We start from the raw sequence: 19,853 nt of genomic DNA on the forward strand, positions 1-19,853 counted from the left end.
ATTTCTACCCCTCTTTTTCTGATGAAATTATATTAGTTAACAATACTGTTTTATTATAAAATAGTATTACTTTTATTTGTTATTAAATCTTTATGTCTCTATACATAATGTGCCACAAAAGTCTAATTATTTCAGAATCATCCAGGCAAAATTGAAAATTAACAAGGCTCCTAAACTAAAGATAAGTGGAAAATTAACAGGATTTAAAGTTTACAAATGTATGGTCAACATCTTGACTGCTGTGGGTCCATCAAAGGTGGCCCTCCCTCTCAATGAGGGCATTATGGGATCTATTAAAGCCCTATGACAAACCCCATCCTCCCTGCCTCCCACCACAAAAAGGGCTGAAAAGAAGTACTTTTGTCCAGCTCAAAGCTTTGAGTAATTGTACTCCTTTCACCTCTGGGGTCCCTGGTGGTCTCAGAGGCCAATGAGAGGGACAGACAGGGCCAGAAAGGAATGACCCTCAAAGCAAAAGATGCAAGGAGACTAGACCTTTTTGGCAGAAAGGTTCATGCTACAGGGGATCCAGAACTCAGCATTTCCAACCAGCAGGTGTTGCTGGTGAGATACAATTTAATGTTTGGGAATCAGTGATGAAGTTCAAGGACTCTCTTCCCCAGGAGTCAAGACAGGAGTTCTCCGTTTTTTTAGAGGAAGGAAAGTCTGTGGCGAGGACCTCACTACAGGCCTCCCTGGCTGCAACAGATTTGGTGACTAGATCCATGGCTTCTGCGGTGGTCATGCATAGAGGCTTTTGGCTCCAATTCTCAGGTCTGCCAATGGAGGTCCAATAGTCCATCCAGGACCTTCTGTTGGAAGGCACTTTGTTCTTCTCCAAACAAACTGATGCAAAGCTTCATGGCCTAAAGGATTCTAGAGCCATCTTCATGTGCCTGGATCTCTATGCCCTGGCGCCTTCGAGGAAACACTTCAGGCCTCAACAATGGATCTGGTTCTTGGCTCCGTTGCCATGCCAAGACCTGTTAAAGAAGCAAAACTGGGGTTATAAACACAGACAACTGCCCCCACAAACTTCACCCTCACTACCAGACCCTCAGATATTCAGGATGCTCCAAGCAGAACTTTGGATGGGGTGCCCCAGGGCGTTATATGAGTTGCTATACTGGATCCTGCTCCACTTTTGTTTTCAGACCATCTCTCCCCCTTCAGCCTGGCATGGTCCCTCATCATCTTGGATCCCTGATTACTGAGCACAGTAGAGGAAGGTCACACTCTCCAGTTTATTTCCATCCCTTCAAGTGTGGCTGATCTTGGCATACTCACCGAACCATCATCATTTAGACTCGGTGCTTACAGTTCCTTCCCAGGTCCTCGCCTCCCTAGATTGGTGGAGGGACCCCTGGTTGGTTGGTTTGGGCATTGCCTTTATCAGTCCCCAACCCTCAATATCCCTAATCTCAGCTGCACCTGAGCTAGGTGGGGGGATTCATTTTGAGCACCTCAGGACTTAAGGCCTGTGATCCCAGGAGAAATCGTCCTTACATATAAATATCAGCGAGCTCAGAGTGGTCCACCTATCATGCCAGGTGTTTTTACAACAGATTTCACAGAAGGTTGTGTGAGTCCTTATGGACAACACAGCAGCCGTGTTTTACATCAACAAGCCAGGAGGGGCACAGCCTTCCCCTCTGTGTCAAGAGGCCATTCACTTGTGGGAATTCTGCATGAAGCACTTGATCCACATCAAAGTTTCTCACCTTCCAGGAGCCCAGATCAATCTGGAAGATCACCTCAGCAGATCTTTCTCCTCTCACCGCAAGTGGTCCCGTCACCCTGATATAGCCAAGACCATCTTCCAGCAGTGGGGACAACTAGGCAAAACAGAAAGTGTCAGCAGTTTTGCTCTCTATGCAGGCAGAGCCTGGGTTCACTTACTGATGCCTTCCTGCTCCCTTGGACAAAGCACCTGCTCTATGCATTTCTCCCCATTCCTCTCATGCACAAACTCATATGCAAGGACAAGTGGGACAGAGCGAAGGTTATTCTTATACCCCAGCATGGCCACACCAGCACTGGTTCCGTACATTACTGGAGCTGTCAGTAATGACATTGATGCCACTCCCTCCCATTCCAGACCAGATCTCACAAGATCACGGCTGATTGCTCCACCCGAATCTCAAGACCTTCCTTCTGATTGTGTAGAAACTCCATGGTTAAATCCAGCAGACCTGGCCTGTTCAGAGCAAGTCTGCCAGGTATTGCTAGGTATTAGGAAACCATGTACTAGAGCAACTTGCCTATCCAAGTGGAAGTGTTTTTGCATGTGGTCATCCCAGTGAGGCCTCTGACCCAATAAGTCACCTCTCCAGTCTGTGCTGGAGTATCTGCTTCATCTGAAGCACCAGGGCCCAACCATTTCATCCATTAAGGTACACATAGCGGTCATTTCCGCCTTCCACCCTCCAGCAGATGGTAGGTTGTTTTTTTTTCTCATGAAATGTCCATTTGCTTCCTCAAGGGTTTAAAGAGACTATACCTGCCAATTCATGAACCCATTCCCCTGTGGGACCTAAGCCTGGTCCTGTCAAGATTCACAAACCCTCTCTTTGGTCCCAGCTGCCTGTCCTCACCCAGGCATGGGCAGACGTGGCTGCAGGCCTCGGCCCCCGGCCAAGGGTCCGCTCCCACCCACACCCTCAGCTGTGGCCCCAGCTTTGGACCTGACCCCTGTCCACATCCCTCCCTCACAGAGCCACGTCCCTGCTCCCTGGGGTGTGGGGGTGGGAGGGCCCAGACAAGGATAAGGGGGGCATGAGATAAAAAGTTTGGGGACCACTGCCCAGATGTATGCCTGTTATGGTTTGGTTTCCATATTTCTGAGATCAGCTTGTAGTACATATCCCACAGTAACAGCCAATAATTCCAAATTGTTTTAAATAAAGACAGGTTTAGTCAGAGAAAAAAAATAGATGAAAATAAAAGTCAAGAATACAGCATATCATTTCTCAAGTTAAGGGATTCCTTGCTTAAGTAGCATACTCCTTATGTTCACAGTTCCTTTGATGTAACCAGCATCTCTGGTCAACATAATACCCACTGTGAAGCTCTCCCACTGTTTCACACTGCTTATGTCTTTCGTGCAAATATATATGGGCATATGTTGGGAATGTAAGGTGTGAAAAATTTCTGCCATCTTTTAGATATGAAGTCATTCTGTGCAGTGTAGACAGTGGTATTGCATAATTACAACACTGGAGTATTCACTGTTCTCTAGTATATAATTTACTAAAACAGACAAACACACACACACACATTTAATCAAGCTCCATATTTCTTGATAAAGAAGCTTTTAATTTCCTTCCAGTGTAACATACAATCTTTTTAACATGGTTAGGTTTCAGAGTAGCAGCTACGTTAATCTGTATCAAGAAAACTTTTAACATGGTTAGGGATTTGGGAGATACACACAATTGTGTGGCTTCAATGAACACCTCAGACAGATCATTGAGCCACCTGAATAATCTGGGGTCCTTTGGAAAGCTATTAATCCTTTCACACAGAAGGCTATTTACCTTGGTACAGCCAGTCAGTAAATGGGAAAATGATTTCATGAACTATTTCAGGGTTGTTTCCATCTTGCAGTATTTTAAGTCATTAAAATTTTCTATATTTTTAACAAAAATTTGTATTGAAATCAATTTTTAATTTTTTTTAGCTTGTTGAAAACCCTATTTTAAGTAATAAAACATGCTTTTAAACGGAACTAAAAATTCCGATACAATTTTGATGACGTATTTGGTAAAAAAACCCACTAAAATGTAAAATGTAAATGTCAATGATATTTTGTGAAAAGTATTCCTTGAAAAAAAGACTATTTGTCCAAACCCCCAACCCCCTCCAAATTTGAATGTGTGAAATATTTCAACCAGCTGTACAATTTGGTAAACTGATTCAACATAACAAAAGGTAACAACAGGAAGTAAGGTATATTCAGCAGGAGATTTATAGGAGAATGTATAATAATCACAAACAAGGTAACAATCAAAGGAGTAACCACGTAAACTGAAGTGCTTTGCCATCCTAAGGATTTTTACTAGTGCTCAAAGCCTGTGGAGACCTTCTATTTACCAACAATTATCTCCCCACAGACCTTGTGCTGAGCAGCATCTCAACTGAAAAATAAAATGGAGCTGGAGTTAATCCTTTTTGTACTACGGACCGGATACTGACACTTACACCTTGTCACATCTTCTCCTTGTTTTAAAGCTAAACATTCAGACAAGTATAATTTCACTTAGGCACAGTTTTCAAGTGAAATATATTTCTGTAACAACTCTAATTTATTTTGGATGGTTAAGGTTTAGAGGGACACAAACAATTATTTGTTTGTTTAAAAGGAATAGCAGATGAAAGTTGTTGTGTGCAGATTTTTCCATCATCTGGAAATAGTATATAGAAGAAAAGGTTTGGATAAGTGTAACTGGATAATGAGCAACTGGAAGTGGAATATAATTAAATGAGAGGAAATAATGAAAAAGCTTAGACTTTTATTCTTCTGAAACTGTGCCCACCAAAATCTACAGTTTTGCAGCTGACATAATTAGAGCAAACAAAGGAAATACCATAGAGCGTCGCTGAGCATTAAAGCTATATATCTAAATCATGAGAGAACTGGTTGTATCTCAGAGGGAGACAGGAATGAGTATATTTTCATCACTGCATGTGTTATGTGTTCAAATCCCCACACACACTAAACAGAGTATATGGGACAGATCCTTGGCTGTTGTGAATCTATGAAGATCTACTGACCTCACTGGAACTACCTGTAGCTGGTCTTATGCCTCTCAGTGAATACAATAGGTGAAATATAAAATTATATATAATTTCTGGAAATCTAAAAGATGCAGATATTCAAAATTAATAATGGAACAATAGGATTATGTTGTGCTGAATCTTGCACTTATATGCTATTTGTATTGATGATAGGCTTATGCACTTACATATTTGTGCCTTTTTTAATGCTGCCCTGTTTGATGAGAGCTGCCTCTATATCTCACCTTTACCATTCTTCCCTCCCTCCAATTAATTTCTTCTGTGAAGTGCACTAATTCTAACCCATGCCAGAAAAATGCTATCACCTTCTAAACATTAAAAAAAACAAACCCTAAACTTTTTTTTAAAAAGTTGTGCTTGTAAGCAAAAGTCATCTGCTAGGTTATCCATTGCATTATGGCATGCTTTAAATCCATGTTTAGGCCCATTATAAGTGGCCTCATTTTCAGAAGTAGGGAATACTTACACCAGTATAATAAATGGCATTGAGAGCGCTTAGTATCTTTGGAAATCAGAGCATATATTGAAGCACATAACTGGGATTTAGTCACCAACCTTGGGGCAAACAAGTTTGACTATGTTGGCTTTCATGTCTGAGCTGCATTGCAAGTCTCATTAGTACGTAAACTCCTTGGGAAACAATTGTGTTTTCTTGTGTGACATACACAGTGATTAATACAGGGTCAGTGCTTAACAAACAACATCCAGGAACAAAGAACGTAGACCATACTTACACGATGGGGGTCTGTTCTGGGAAGTAATGTACAGAAGGGATGTAGAGAAACTGAAAGGATCCAGAGACGAGTTACAAAGATTAGCAAAAGCTGAAGGAACTGGGTATGTTTAGTTTGGAAAAGAGAAGATTAAGGAGAGGTCATCATAATGGTCTTCAAATACTTGAAAGGCTGCCAAAAAATTTGGAGAAAAGTTGTTCTCTTTTGCCACAAAGAGTAGGACAAATGGCAGTGAATTTAAACTACAGCATAGCAGACTTAGATTAAATCTCAGGAAAAAGCTTCCTAACTATAAGAACAGTAGGAAATAGAACATATCGCCGACAGAGGTGGTGAAAGCTCCTTCACCGGAGGTTTTCAAAGGGAGGCTGGATAGCCATCTGACTTGGATAGTTTGGACAGAACGAATCCTGTATCTTGGCAGGGTGTTAGACTAAATGACCCTTGCAATCCCTTCTAACCTTATGCTTCTATGATTCTATGATCTCAGCCCGCATTTATGGCAAAGTGGCGGCTCCTGTCCTGCAGAGCTGGGCCCAGCTCCCTGCTCTCGGCATTGTAACTTGGCACAAGGGGTTGCAGCGCCGCTCAGGTGTGGCCCACCTGACCCTCCACCACTATGTTGGAGGGGCACCCAGACCAAGTGAGTGAGTGGCACTGTGACTATGTGTGTCAGGTCGCAACATTTGAAGCACTAAGCTGGGCCCAGCCCCGTCCTACAGGACAGGAGTTGCCTCTGTGGGATGAGTTTTTCAATTTTTATTTCGTATTTGCCAAAAAACAAAGAAAACCCTTTCCCCCTCCCAAAAAACCCCCACAGGCTCTGTGTATTTGCAACCTTTCACCTGCCTGCCAGCGTTAGTAAAATACCCTTTCAGTTAACCAGGCATATATGTAGCTATTGGGACCTACTAGGGCTACAAGGCATCGCTGCTGAAGCACCTACAGTGATTGCTGCTGACTTGCAGCACACCTGGCATGCTACTGGTACCTTAGAGGTTTGCTGTACTCTGGCACTGAGCAGTCCCAATAATTACATTGCTTATTGGAAAGACAGCCTGATTACTGCCAGAGGGTATGTGTGCCCTGCTATACTGAGTGTGGCCATAAAGGGCTAGATGGAGCTTTTAGACTCAGCTATGAGCAAGAACATACACATAGCTGCACTGCCTCGGGAAGAGCATTGGCAAGCAGAGCTGGTTGGAAACAGAATTTCTGTTCCATTGGAAATTTTTAAAAAAATATATCTGAATTTTCCACAAAACAAGCACACACACACACACACACACACACAAATTCACTTTGGGACCTGCACAACTTTCAGTGTTATTTCCATATCGTGGAAGTGTTTCAATGAGACTGTCCTTTCAAGTTCATTTTTAATATTATAGTATAACATTAATTTCAATATAATTGTGACACGGAGCTGGAAAGGGTTAAGCAACTTGCAGGCTAAATGACCCAAATTCAACCTTAAAAGACATATTAGAAAAGTATATACATGGTAATTAGGGCCATTACTTATAAACAGCTAGCAAAGCTATGTTAGATAGACTAGATCTTTGAAATGCAAACCTGTATTGTTGGAGAATTAGAGGTAAATAATAATTATATTTGTATATGTTTATCTATCTCTTGTTAGATGTTAACCATGGAACCAGATTTGCTTGTGGATTCTAATTCCCTTTCATGTCTTAATTACATTATATTATGCTTTTGGATGGTTCAGTTAACCTTAAGATCAAAGATGTAAGATATTGCAGGAAATAATATTACTTACATTGTCTTCAGTTTATATTGTCTGTGCCATGTTGGAATGCATTGGCAGTTTGAATGGATAATTGCCTTATGCTAATTAATACTACTAGTTTACCTGTGTATTCACAGGAAATAAGGATTTTTACTTCAAAGCAATGATGTGCATTACCTATTCTTCATTCAAGGAATGCCTGATATGTTATCATGCTGTTAAGGAGCTATAATAGCCTGCCAGAGATCTATAAAAGAACTCTACGATCTGATCCTGTCATCTCAGATTCTGCTTAAGCTTTGTCAAGGGGAGGTTAAGTTGCAAAGCTGAGGTCTCCAGCTCCAGTCTGGATAACCCTATGTGACATGGACTGCGTGTTTGAACTATAACTTGATGAACTGATTCTGGAAAGTACTTTTTGCAACTCAGCAGTTCACCATCTCTACTATGAAACTGACCTAAGAACTTTATTCATATGTATGTATAATGATCCTTTAACCACAATACTCTCTCTTTTTTTCCTTTTTAATAAAACTTAGTTTAGTTAATAAAAATTGGATTTAAGCATGTCTTTGGGTAAGATATGAAATATTCATTGACCTAGTGGGTAATGTGTCTGATCCCTTGGGATTGCTAGAACTTTATATATGATGAACAAGATTTTAAATAATCATCACCATATTTGACCTGGTGTCTGGGTGGGAGCCCAGGGCTGGACTGCTTTAAGTGAACTGGATTTTTGGCTTCTGAATAACGAGTAAGATATTGTAGAAGCTGTTTTGTTGCTGTCTTGGTGATTCTAAATATTAGAATAACCACCAGTTTTGGGGACCATCTGCCCCATTCTTGGCAGTTTGCTCTGATTGCCCCCCACAGTCACAATAATATAAAAGTTAAGAAGTGTTTTCTGATTGCTGAAATAAAGTGGTTTTACTTTCCCCATCAAAAATGTCATTGACATAGAGATGTGCCTGTGAAATGTTTAGATTTTGATAAAACTCCATTTTTTAATGGGAAAATGTTAATGTTAGGTAAGGAAGGCACTCCCAATGAGACAAAAAGTTCCTGAGGAAAGGACCTTCTAGGACACGTGATCAGGAAAGCTCACCAGAGCAGGGAGCCTACAGGATGTGCTCCTGGGAGACAGGAAACCCTCCAGGGAACACACCAGAAAAGGAAGACTAGGAGGTTCTCCTAGAGATTCCTAAAAGGACAAGTGCAGAAGGTAGGCATCCAGGGAGGCCTGATTAGGGTTTGGGGTAGTTCATCTATAGACTATTTTTGACCAGCTCTCGTGGGAAGAATCTGTACTTCAGAGAGTCACAGTTCTTTATCTATCCTCCCCCTTGTATCAGTGGGGAAGTAATTTACTACACCTTTTTTATGGAGCATAGCATATTCTTGTCAGTTGTTCTGGCCATCATATAGAGTGCCAAAGCTCTGTATCCTCCCTTCCCAACTGCTCATAAAAGGGGTGGGGAGAGTACCAGCCTCTGCTCTTCCCATCACATCCAGAGAGTCCTATGTGGCTGCACAGAGGCAAGAAGGAAGGTTTTCACTCCTGTGTGGCCACGTAGGAGCAGGACCCAACCACGCTTCCAGGCAGATTCAGTGGCCTCAGAAGCATGCTAAGGCCCTCAATATGACCTCCCTTTCTCAGTATAGCAGTAAAGGTCACAGCTTATTGAGCTACTTTCATCACAGGCCAGTATTGGAGGTGGGAAGGTGGAATACCCACAGTCTCTGTTGCTCCTTAGAGCTCAGAAGGTGCAGTTTGGTCTCCTGCCTGGACCAATGTCTGCTTCCCCTCTCAAGGGGATCTTTGTAGAGCATAGGGGGGTACCCAGGCCCAGCCTCTACTCCAGGTTCCAGACCAGGGACCCTGATGGTAGCAGCTGTTGGCGGTTTTCCCTTCACCGTTGATGCTGCTTTGATTCCCTGGGCCACTTTGCAGTGGTCCCCTTTTCCTAACTTCACCCTTACCTCAGGGTTCAGCAATGCTTCCTCTCCTCCAGCTCCTTTCACCTGGGCCTCCCCCAAGGGAAGGGGAAGGAGAGCTTTTAAGCAGTATGAGTGAGACCTTGCTTGGTTCCAGCTGTCTCCATTAGCCTAACGGCCTTAACTGACCTTTTACCAGTTAATTGGGGAGTTAATTGGGGTCAGGTGCCAGCATTAGCCTAATGACCTTAACTGGTTAATTGGAGTAAGGTGTCTTGATGAGCCTGGAGTAGCCTTTGTTTGGCTCTCCGGGGAACAGGGACCTGCTCATTTTGAAGCTGATATACCTGCCTTCGACTACTCTCTTATATCCTTCTGGTCTGAGTCTGTCACTATATATATATATATATATATATATAATTTGTTGGGAAATGATAAGTTCTGGAATTACTACTGGACAGCATTTTGTACTTATATAGAATTATTAGATGGTTCATACATATTCAAATTGGTTTGAGTTATATTAAAGCTCACAGTAGGTGTTATATCATGTGGCGATTCAATGACAAGACAGAACACAGCTTTTAGCAAGCAAGCAGGCTGGTCTGCTAACCGACTTCTGCGTGTCAGCTTTCCACCTTCCCCTTTATTCTCTCTCTCCCCCCGCGCATTACATTCTCCAACAGATAAAAGGAATACACTGGCTTTGTTTAACATTCTTATTTACCAATTTCTATCTACCGCATTCCTTGCTCTCAGGCCTTGAGCCCAGTCCTGAGAGGCTTCCCACGATACATGTCATCTTGGCGAGATTCCAAGGTTGATGCCCTTGGATGGAGCAGTGTGTGCACTACTCCTACACAACACTCCGTGTGTGCCCTGAATGTTGCCAAGCGCATAAACCTTTATGAATCCTACATCCCCTCCTTTTTTGTTTATTTGTGCTCGGCCATCTCATGGTAGCCATCAATTTGCTTTTGCAAGCCAATTAACTCCCGGACAGACAAGGTCATAACTCGTGGAGCCTGCCAGGGCGGGTCTTGACAAAGCCTTAACAAAAGGAATACATTGTACACAGCAGCAGCAAAAAATAAGCTTAAGAAGGTAAAGTGTGATTGGCCGGGCCCCGATTAGCCATGCTAAAGTACTGGGAAGAGAGGTTCGCGTAAGCAGCGAGCATCATCTCATTCCCAATTTCCTCAGGGTAATGACATACTGGAATAAGGCACGTACCTAACAATTCTTCAGCTGCTACAAAATCAAATAAACAAAAGTGGGTAACATTTGCTATTGAAGCCAATCTTTTCCATATGTTATATGTCATTCGGGCTCGTAACGGGGGAAGCGCTCCTGAGCCAACCCCTACAGGAAATAGCAGGCACAAAAGGCATACAATCATCACAGAATTAGCAGTGATTTGGGCGAGAATCGCCACAAGCAAAGTCTCAGGAGTCTCTGGCTGTTGATCTGCTGCCAGTCTTCGTTGAGCCGCGGCAATCAATGCTTTTACTGCTCCCCATGTCACGGGCCGGCTTGGGACGCTACGCCTCCTCCGTTTCTGTCCCGCCGTTGTCGATCCGGGAGGCGCCGCGGTCTCCTCCAAGGTCAGCTGAAACTCTGGTATGGGGTTCGACAGCCCCTGGTGCCATGTCATGCTGTTTCAGTGCCGGTCGCACACACCGGGCTGGAACCCACAACGGTCCTGCAGGGAGAGACACAGCAGCATATCCCCGACCCCAAGTGATTAGAGGTACTGGGCCCAGCCACTGCAGATCAGGCAGCTGACGGTAAAAGACACACGGTCTTTCCAGTACCTCAGATTTGTGAAAATGGCGATCCACGGGGGTCTGCTGATCTGCGTTCAGCGTTAAGTTATTTAAGGTAAACAAAAGAATATGCATTTGTTGTTGAATGTCTCCTAAGGTTCGGAGACGCAGCTCCCCTTGTTTTAATTGTTTATCAAGCAAGGTTTTGAGCGTGCGATTGGCACGTTCAACAATGGCTTGGCCCGTGGAATTATAAGGGATCCCGTGTTTAAGACGGACGTCCCATCGGGCACAAAAAGTGGAGAGGGCTGTGGAGCAGTAAGCTGGGGCATTATCCGTTTTAATCTGGCTTGGGCGACCCATAACAGAAAAACAGGCTAGCAAGTGGTGAATAACTTTAGCAGTGGCTTCCCCATGCTGTGGGGTTGCCCACAGAAACCCCGAATAAGTATCAACAGAAACATGTAAAAAGGAATAGGGGCGGAATTGTGGCACATGAGTGACATCCATTTGCCATAGCTGATTCGCTGCGGTACCTCTGGGGTTAACAGCATAAGAAAAGGTAGGAGCAGCAGCGGCACAGTGGGGGCAGGAACGAACAATGGAACGTGCATGATCAGCAGGAATGTGAAACTGCCGGGCCAAAACAGAGGCAGACTGATGAAAAAAGGCATGGCTTTCAATGGGATCAGAAAAGAGGGAATTTACCTGACCACGTAACGCGCGATCAGCGCGCGCATTGCCCTCAGTGAGTGACCCAGGCAGAGGGGTATGACTGCGAATATGAGCAACAAAATAAGGAAAATTACGAGTGGAGATAAGATATTGCAAAGACAAAAACAGGCGAAGGAGGTCCGCATCAACCTGAGGGGTAATGAGGGCAAGGGGTACATATCTTTATTTTTAAAGGATCAGTTTTACTTTGCTAAATTAATCCATCCTTTTAATATGACCAAGGTCATTTCCTTCTACATAAATCAGTGTGTGGAATTGGATAGGTAACAGCTGGTAACAATTTACAGTGCCACCTCATGCCTTTAATAAGTGAATTAACTCCTTTCTGTCTTAAGCTGAAGATATGTACCATACTGTATGGATCCAGAAAATCTCAAAAGAACCTTGACTAATTGTCCATTCTAATGGTCGTTCAGGAAGAAGTTCAAGATCTGCTGGCACTTTTCAGTCAAATACAGAATAAGCCCAGTGCTCTATTCAATATCCCCGACTCCTTCCTCTGCCTTCGGCTGTAATACTCGCACTTCAGTGCAAAAAGAGATTTTCATGAAAATTGAGAATTTGGAGTCAGATCGGGGTGGGGGGAAGGGGATGCAGGGGGGCTCGCAGGGACTAAACTCCGTAACATTTCCTGAACACAAAAATTTAAGTATTATCAATATAGTTCTGACCAGACCAGTTGTTCTACAGACATAGGAGAAGACAAGTACCTAGGCCAAAGAACTTACAGGCTAGATAGCAAACAGACCAAAAAGTGGAACAAAAGGAATACATATACTCTTTTCACTTCATTTTCCTTCTTCTGTATGTAAATATATCAAAACAGACTTTCCATCTCTGCTCTTTCCTTTTTCATCTAGTTGTTATTATTAGCCTGTGTCTTTTTGAAATTGAGGCCATAATTTTCAAAGTTGTAATGTTAGGAACCTAAATCTTAACAGGCACCTAAATAAGTCACCTGAATTTCATTGGTACTGAGTGCCTACCATTTAATGGGAGCTGCAGGTTCTCAATATCTCTGAAAATCAATACTTGTTCCTCAAGCTGGGCTTTGAAAATTGAGATACTCAGTTATTAGCCATTGTTGGAGATCTTTCCCCTAACACATTACATTTGCATTTTGATTATTACTACAAATACCAGACAAATTATTATAACACCTAAGAGCCCCGCTTAGGTATTTATGTACTGTATTTCTATCTATTATTTTTATACCTTTTCTTATTTTCAGGGTTTTTAAAAAATTCTTATTTTCTACTTTTTTATTATTTTCCTATTCTCATACTTAGTCACCACAGCACTGTGTCAGTTTCCACAGCTGCTGGCCACTTCCTAATAACCTTGCTCAAGCAAAAGAGGAGAGACAGGATACTTCTTGGCAGATCACTAGCAAAAAATAATGTCATGATCTACAGAAGAGAAGGCATCCTGGATCTAGCCCCTGGAACATACTATCTAGAAGAAGTCTAAGACAAAGAAAGAGTGTGAGGTAAAGGACATAGTACACAAGCAAGGTGATTGCTTTTGCCTTGGTCTGGTTTTGCAACACATATCTAATCTGATTTCTTTGTATCCTCCAGAGCCCAGGCATTTGATCAGTATGGATAAATGGTTCAGTTAATCAGGAACATACTAAGATTACTTTCTTTTTTCCTGTTTGTGTGTCTGATGTTCTTGACCTCACCACCACCATCCAAAATATTTGTAGCACTCTTTGTTGCTTTTTTCCCTCTCCATAAAGGAACGAATGACTCAGGCTTGGTCTACACTACAAAGTTAGGTCGACATAAGCCACCTTACATCAATCTAGTTCTCAATGTCCCTACACTTGAATTTGTCTCCCACTGATATAAGTGCACAGTTACTCCAACATAGTAACACCAGCTACCCAAATGGCATTGAGCATGGTCAATGTGCAATAGTCAATGCAGCACGAGTGTAGAAACCACGTTACCTATGTCAATCCTAACAGTCTCCAGGAGCTGTCCTACAATATTTGACACTTATTGCTCTGGTCACGATTGTGACTTTCACTGCTAGGGGTCATATAGACCAGAAGCCACCCTACAAATACACACTCCCCCTTTAAAAGTCCTGCAAATTTTTGAAATGCCTTTTCCTGGTTGTCCAGCTTCGTAAGCACACCTTTATCTGCTCTCCACTGTTCTGTAAAATTGCCCAGCTGACCATGCCAGTTACATGCTTCAGATACACTCCAGCATGCAGTAGACAGGAAATATTGGCTCTCACCATCCTGTAGAAAGAAGAGCCTGTGCAGGCACAGCTCTGAAACAGCTGTGAAAGTGTTGCCATCTATGAGCAAATTGCTTGAGAGATGCAGGAGAAGAGGTGTGATAGGAACCAGAAGCAGTGCCACAAGAAAGCCAAGGAACTGTGGCAGGCATACCAGGAGGCCAGGGAAGCCAACACTTCATCTGGTGCCAAGCCACAAACATGCCAGTTTTACAATGAGCTGTGTGTCGTACTTGGTGGAGATACCACCACCCTGCATGCCACCAAAGATACCTCCAAGGAGCCCAAGACACAGGCCCCTGCTGTGAATAGCAAGGAGGAGGAGGGGATGAGGAAGAGGGGGAGGAATATGGGGACAGGTGACAGGGGGTCCAGATATGCTGCTAGACAGGACCAGGACCCTGTTTTTTATTCCACTGTGGTCTAGTCAGTCCCCACAGTTGAGCACAGGCAAGCCTGATTCAGGGTAATGAACTTCGGGTGTAAATAAATTTTCCATTATAGTGATGATGCCCCCAAATTCGCAGGACACAGCTTTCAACTTCTCATTCATTTACATGTAATACAAGAGGTAGTGGCACCCAAAGAGAGAGTTAGAATTTCTATTTGCTTCTCATTCCTATCTAGAGTTAGGTGGATCAGTCCCTTGAATCTTTCTGGGAGATCTCAATGAAACTTTCATGGAGGCACACTGAAGTCCTCCCCAGCATTATTTTTCTCTCTGGGGTAGGACGCTTTCCCATGCCATGTGGCAATAACTTCTGCAGGCATGATTGCAGTAAACAGGCTAGAGGCATAAGAGCCTGGGCAACTTTGGGATGCCAGAAGCAGCTGTGCTCTCTCTGCCTTTGTTACCCTCAAGAGTGAGACATCAGCTAACACCACCACTACATGTGGAAATGGTGCCAGTATTTAGTGCCATTGCCCTATAGTCAATTTCATGTAACTAAACAATTCCCTCCTCATTTCCCTCATCCTGGCAGGTCATATTCACCATTGCTCGATCTGAGAATGGCACTGGTGATCAGGAACTCCACAGCAGAAGGTCAATAAGCTAGTTTTGTTAACACTTTAGGAGAGCAAGGGAAGGGGGGAATTCTGAATCTTATGTTTTGCTTTCCATTCCCGCTATACTGACAATGGTACCATTCTGTGTTTTTGTAGCTGCAGTCATTGTGGCCTTGAGGGGGGGGACTTCCTCCACATCAGTGTAATGACAGACCAAGATAAGGTGGAGAATAAAAGACGATATGGAAGACCATGTTCTGCAATATCCTTCAAGCCAGTGCTGCATCAAACCTTGACCAGAGGGCCAATATTGCAGACTGTATGGAGAAGGAAAGACTGGACAGGAGAAAAGCACAGGAAAAGGAGAGGGAGATGCACCAGGACATAATGGGGCTTATCCAATAGCAAATTCAGATGCTGCACACTTTTGGGGACCTCCATGTTCAACAATCCTGGACTCGACTCCCATTGCAGTCTGTGGAGAACTGCATAAAACTACCCCCATACACCCCCGAGTCAGCATTCCTCATGGCCTCAGGGCCAGCATGTCTATGCCTACCACTTCACTGAGCAAGTGGTCTAAGACCCAGGATAATTCTCAGTACTAAAAGCCTGGGAATAGGGCTAGCAATTAAACAGGCCCAGAGATGGTTCCGAAGACCACAGTGAGAGCCATTTGTTGGACTGTATTACCCCGGAAGGGTTCCTTCATGCTTTTAGAGTATGTGACTTAACCGAAGGGCTGAGCCACTGAAGACCCTCCTCATGAGGCAACAGCCAACAGGAGGCTCCAGGAAAAGGAAAGCGCAGGATCACACCAGGCCAACAGGAGGCTCTCAGAAGATAAGTGCACCCCATCACAGGCCCCCAAACTGCCACCCCCAGGTTAAGCACAGTACACCACAGCACACTATTCTGGCTCTCTGTTAAAGTGCTCTTTAAAGCCTCGCTAAGCTGTATTGCTCATCTGATAGCCCTTGTGTCTGGCTGTTCAAACTCAACAGACAGCTGCTCCACTCTCCATCCCTACAGCAAGTTTTCCCCCTTTGCTTCACAGATATTATGCAGAATACAACAGGCAGCTAAAGACATCAGGATATTGAATAAATAATGTCAGTGTCCTTTCAGTCTACCGACAACACGTTCAACTGCCATTCTGCGCCTGCTGAGCCAACAGTTGAATTTTTCCTTGTTGATGTCAAGGTGGCTGGTGTACGGCTTCATGAGCCAGGGAAGTAAGAGGTAGGCTGGGTCCCTCAAGATCACTACTGTTGATATTTCAACAACGCAGTGGAAATCTGCCTGTCAGGAAAGAAGATTCTTTTTTGTGGCTTTCTGAACAGTTCTTAACGATGCAACCAATCAGGCTCCTTACTTGACCAGACAACACAGTTGTCAGTGAAGGGTCCCTGGTGATCCACCAGCACTTCCATAACCATGGGGAAAGTATTGCTTTTTGTTGAGGTAATCTGTCGGAAGGTAGTCTGGGGCCAAAAGTGGGATGTGCATGCTGTCTATTGCTCCACCGCAGTTCAGGAACCCCATAGCTGCAAAGACATCTACTATGTCCTTCACATTGCCCAGAGGCACAGTCCTGTGTAGCAGGAGATTAATGGCCCTCCACATTTGCATGACAGTGGCCCCCAAGGTGGATTTTCCCATCCACAATGACTTCCCACTGACCAGAAGCAATCTGGCGTTGCAAGTTTCCACAATGTGATTGCCACTCACTTCTCCATTGTCCATAGCTCTCAATTTGGTGTCCTTGCTTTGGATGGCTGGGGCGACCAAGGCACACAGATTGAGGAATGTGGCCTTGCACATCCAGAAGTTCTGCAACCACTGCTAGTCATCCCAAACCTGCAATGAGATCTCACCTGTCAGTGCTCATTTCTCAGGTCCAGAAGTGGTGCTACACCATTTGCATCTGCTCTTTAAATTTTGCCTACAACCTTGAATTGGGTCTCACTATCTCTCTCAGTAAACTGGCTGTCATGAAATCATCATGTTTCTTCTTGTGACTCTGCAAATACTGGAATACAGTGTGTCCTACGTTTCCAAAGCTCACGACAATACTGCAGGCTCTGTTCTTCTGTCACAGATGGCGGACAGCAACAAGTGCCTCATGTTTGTGGAAAACTGAAAATAGGTGTGAATATTATGGGATGGAGAACATTGCATTATTGGAAGTTGATCCCTGGCTCCTGGTCACCACTGCATGAGTCGTTTCTGTCCCACCATACATTGCCCAAACTACCCCCAAAAAACAGTGTGCTGAACAGTGGTGGGTTGCACACTCTGATACCTACCCAGGGTGCACCACACTGTATTGATACAAGCATTCCTGGTGAGTGTGCTCTGCACAGATGTGAGGAGCCAAGTATGCACATGCACAAATGATACCAACTGCAGTGGCTGTATGCCAACAGAAATTGAGTCAGCAAAACTGTGTGGTATAAACATGGCCTCAGTGATTTTTTTTTTACCTGTCTGCTTAACCTTTCTCTATAGTAAGTGATCTGGAAAAAACAGGTTTCTACAGGGGAATTACATTTATAAACAATGTTCTGTTGATGGAGATAGCAAGGAAACTTCATGGCATTCAAAAGAGGAAAGTAGAACTTTCTACCAGATTCCATTAATGCTCCTATTAATTCAAAATTAGCTCATTAAAAGTTAAAAATTTACTCACTACATTAACAGATTATTAGTGTTTCCAACAAGATGCTTAACTTTGCATTAGAGAGCAAATGGAGAGAGATGATTGAGTGTGAAGGGCCTTGAAAGTGAAGACAAGCAGGTTAGGAGCTAAACACTATCTGCCTCAGTGACCCCAACCCATCTCCTGATTGCCCTTGGCACCCACACTTAATCCTCTCCCTTACTCTTCTCTTTACTATAAGTATGCTCTAGTTTTCCCCATTTGTTTAAAGAAAAAATGCACCCTTGAGCCCACTTCCTTCTCCAACTACTGCCCCATCTCTCTTTCATCCCTAGGCTCATTGAACATGCGGTTAACAACTGCTACCAGGAGTTCCTCCCCTCCAGTTCCATCCTAGATCCTCTCCAATCTGGCTTCTGCCTTTTGAGCTCCACTGCATCTGGTCTTTCTAATGTTTATAATGACCTCTTCCTAGAAAAAAAGCTCAGAACCAGTACTGCCTCCTCATCTTCCCTGAGATAGCAGTCGCCTTTGACACCATTGACCATTATGCTGTTCTTGAAAAAGTGGCTTCCTTTGGCTTCTATGGCTCTGTTCTCTCCTGGCTCTCCTCCTATATCTCAAAGCTCTCCTTCAGCATGTCCTTCAGAGGATCCTCCTCATTTGTCCTCCAATTTTCTATGGCAGATCCACATGGCTCTGTCCTTGGTTCCCCTCTCTTCTCCCTCTGCATCTTGTCTCTGGGTAATCTCAACTCCATCTCTATGCTGATGACTCACATTTACCTCTCTACTCCAGACCCATCTCCTTCTCTCCAAACTGAAATCATGCCAGGTCTTTGACATCTGCTCATGGATGTCTAACCAGCAGATCAAGACAAACATGGATAATTAGAGCTTCTAATTCTGTCCCCCTTCCCGCCCCCCCCCAAAACAGCAACAACACTGTGTACAACACCACCATCCTGTCTGTCACTCAGGCCTGTAATCTGAGTGCCATCTTCAACATATAGTACTTTATGATACATAAATCATACTTTATCCTGTAGAAGCTCCTTGTGTAATGCCTATGAGGCACTAGCTGACTAAATCCATTTATTTATCTAATTTATTTAGAATACACTAAAGTGTTCATTTATGTGGAGGGAAGGGATTCTATATCAGGATGGAGGACTGGAAGGTCACAGGACTTAAGGTTCAGGTTTGCTGTCTGTGGAAGATGAGGGGATATTCTTCAGGATTAACTAGGGAATAGATGTCCAGACTACAGTACTTGTATAAGAGTAGGGGATTTCGAGAAGGCTCCTTTAGAGGATTAAGAAACCTAGGATGAGTTTCTGGCTGCACTTTTAAGGCATAGCACACAACTGAGCCCAGTGGAAGGGAGGCCTTGGTGGCTTAGACAGCCTTGATGCCTTGTCTAAGTTACTGCACTCTCCTCAGCACTAAGTGCTGTGGCCCTGCCCCTGGCATACCTCTCCAGTTATGTTCACAGCATAAACATACACACAGAGAAGTTAGATAAAAACAATACGTGTGCTGGAAGGATGCCACATTGCACTATGTTATTAGAATTCAGAACGATAACATTCAAGAACCCCAAAGCAGAGAGAGAAAAAAACAGCTGCTCCCTTAGGCTGTGAGTCACAACCCACCCCATCTTGCTTTAGGAGGCCTCTTTCCAGACTTCCTGTGATCCCATGCTTTTTTTTTTTCTTTTACAGTCAAAGCCTCTTATCCTGCAAGCAGAACCAGAAACGCCCCCCTGCTCTTAAAGTGATATGCCCACTAAACCAGGATTTGTGAAGGAGTCCAAGGGGAGGCAGCCCTACAGCTTTCCTGTGCTTGTGCTGATGTTAGTGCGTCGGTCTTCCCAGCTGATCCTGAGAATCCTCCTGAGGCAGCGCTGCTGGAACCACTCCAGCTTCTTGAGATGACGTCTGTAGGTTACCCAGGTCTCACACCCATAGAGAAGGGTGGGGATGACAACTTCCTTGTAAACCAAGATTTTGGTGCCTGTTTCCAGATCTCTGTCACTGAAGACTCATTTGAGTGGTCTTCCAAAGGATGTGCTGGCACAGCAGATCCTGTATTCAATTTCTGTGTCAATGCTGGCTGTTTGGGAGAGGTGGCTGCCAAGGTACGGAAAATGGTCCACATTTTCCAGGGGTTCTCCACTGACTGTGATTTGTGGTGTATGAACAGTAGTTT

General features: G+C 43.8%; 1 long non-coding RNA gene across 1 annotated transcript in view; it reads right to left on the reverse strand.

Moving 5' to 3' along the window:
• Positions 1-1,766: 1,766 nt before the first annotated feature.
• The window catches only part of LOC141981296 (uncharacterized), a 169,802-nt gene continuing 151,715 nt past the window's right edge, over positions 1,767-19,853 (reverse strand). The window contains exon 5 of the long non-coding RNA XR_012637720.1: positions 1,767-1,835. This is a non-coding gene — a long non-coding RNA (uncharacterized LOC141981296). The remainder of the gene's footprint in view (positions 1,836-19,853) is intronic.

Source organism: Natator depressus, chromosome 2 (genome assembly GCF_965152275.1).
Source record: "Natator depressus isolate rNatDep1 chromosome 2, rNatDep2.hap1, whole genome shotgun sequence".
Lineage (NCBI taxonomy): Eukaryota > Metazoa > Chordata > Testudines > Cheloniidae > Natator > Natator depressus.